The following is a 2,215-nucleotide window of genomic DNA, read 5'->3' as shown; positions in this document are numbered from 1 at the left end:
GCCAGCTGTAATGTGATGGTGGTCGCCCTGACTTCTCCAAGCTCCAAAGTCCTGTAAACAGAAAAAGGCATTAAATTTCTACTGGCTCCTAAATCACATAAAGCTCTATTTACCTTAGAACCACCAATAAAAAAAAAGGATAGTAAAACTCCCTGGATCCTTCAGCTTTTGTGGAAACTTTTTCTGCAGGATTGCGCTACATTCTTCTGTCAAATTCACCACTTCGTTGTCTTGCAATCTCCTCTTCTTAGACATTACATATTTGATGAATTTTTCATAATTAGGCATTTGTTCCAAGGCATCTGCAAATGGAATATTGATGTGTATCTTCTTGAAGATATCTAGAAACTTGGAAAACTGTTCATCAAGTGCCTTCTTCTTAAACCGCTGTGGATAAGGAAGTTGTGGCTTGTACATCGGTTTAGATTCAGCTTTCTTCTTGGGCTCTTCAACCATAATTTCTTCAGTCACTGGTTCTTCACTTTCTTTGGCTTTGCTCTGCTCTTTCTCTTCTAACTTCTTCCCACTTCTCAACTCAACTTCTTTGCACTGCTCTTTTGGATTCACTTCAGTATTGCTGGGAAACTGTCCTCTGTTTTGATCCTTCAAAGCATTTGCAAGCTGTCCAATCTGTGTCTCCATGGATTTCATCATAGCTCCCAAACTACACATGTGTGTCTCCATGCTGTCCATTCGAGTTTCAGTCCTCGACATCCTCTTGTTATATTCAGTAACAAATGTAGACACCACATCCTCCAACGATGCTTTACCTTCCCCTTGATTTGTATTGAATCCCGGAGGGGGTTTCAACACATTCTTGTTGTTGGCATAAGAAAAGTTTTCATGGTTACGTAAACCAGGATGATAAGTATTAGGAGGAGGGTTACCTCGATAGTTTCCATAGCCTCTGGGATTGATATATTGAGCTTCCTCAGGTGGATGAGATTCATCTATGGCAACCGACACACCTGCAGGTTCTGCGATATTCACCTTGTTCAGAAAAGCCACTTGTGTACTCAACGCAGATAGCTGTGCAGTAATGGATGTAAGAGGATCCACACTGTACACTCCTTTCTTGACTCCCATACGTTCAGATGGCCATTGATAACTATTGATAGTCATCTGTTCCAGCATATCATAAGCCTGAATGGGGTCCTTGGCAAATATGGTACCTCCAGCAGCAGAGTCCACAGACATTCTTGTAGGCACATTCAGTCCATTGTAGAAAAACTCTATTTCTTCCCAATCTGCAAAATTATGATTAGGACAACGTCTTAACAAATCTTTGTACCTTTCCCATGCCTCGTATAGCTGTTCTGAATCATGCTGTTGAAAGGTACTGATCTCAATCTTCAGCTGGGTTTCCTTGGATGGTGGAAAGAATTTCTCTAAGAATTTCACAGCCATGCCCTCCCAAGTTGTTATGCGTCCTAGTGGCAATGCCTGCAGCCAACTCCGTGACTTGTCCCTGAGAGAAAAAGGAAACAAACGTAAGCGTATTGTATCCTCAGAAACACCATTTATTTTAACAGTATCAGTAATCTCTAGAAAAGTGCGCAAGTGTAAGTGAGGATCAGCTGTGGCAGTTCCATTGAATTGGTTCTGCTGAACCATGTTGATTAAGGCCGGCTTCAACTCAAAGTTGTTGGCATTTATTGTCCCTCTAGCGATTCCAGAATAGTGAGCCTGGATCGTTGGCCTGAAATGATCTCTAATTGGCACCAAAGGCAATTCATTGACATCTTCTTCAGCCATGTTTAATTGTTCTTCTCTCCTAGCTTTTCTCAAAGCTCTTGCAATTCGTTCAATCTCTGGATCAAAGAGCAAAGAATTCGCACTTTGAGATCTTCGCATAAACTGCAATTAAGAACAATAGCAATTTATTAGTACTTAAATTAAAATAAAGAAAACTCTAAATTAAAAATTCGACTAATTGGTAACAAGACTAAACAATAATCAAAATTACTCCCCGGCAACGGCGCCAAAAAATTGTTGTGAAATTTTACTCGCAAACGTACGAGTGTCAAGTTTTAGTATAGTGAAAGAGAGAGTGTCGATCCCACAGGAAGTAAAATGAAAATATTCAATACTTGTAATTAAAATAGTCTTAATTTTATCTAGAAAATCAAACTTAGAGAATTTTGCAGAAGAAATAAAATAAATAATGAGAAATTATCAAGCTCACACACACACAAATTTTGAGAAATTATCAATC

General features: G+C 39.3%; 1 non-coding gene across 1 annotated transcript; it reads left to right on the top strand.

Annotated features, from left to right (window-relative positions):
• The first annotated feature begins 1,252 nt into the window (after positions 1–1,252).
• LOC140894212 (small nucleolar RNA R71) lies at positions 1,253–1,358 on the top strand. The gene has a single exon (XR_012153757.1). It is a non-coding gene; the product is annotated as a small nucleolar RNA R71 (small nucleolar RNA).
• Positions 1,359–2,215: the final 857 nt, after the last annotated feature.

This window comes from Henckelia pumila, chromosome 3 (genome assembly GCF_033568475.1).
Source record: "Henckelia pumila isolate YLH828 chromosome 3, ASM3356847v2, whole genome shotgun sequence".
Classification (NCBI taxonomy): Eukaryota; Viridiplantae; Streptophyta; class Magnoliopsida; order Lamiales; family Gesneriaceae; genus Henckelia; species Henckelia pumila.
This window is presented reverse-complemented; position numbering and strand designations above follow the sequence as displayed.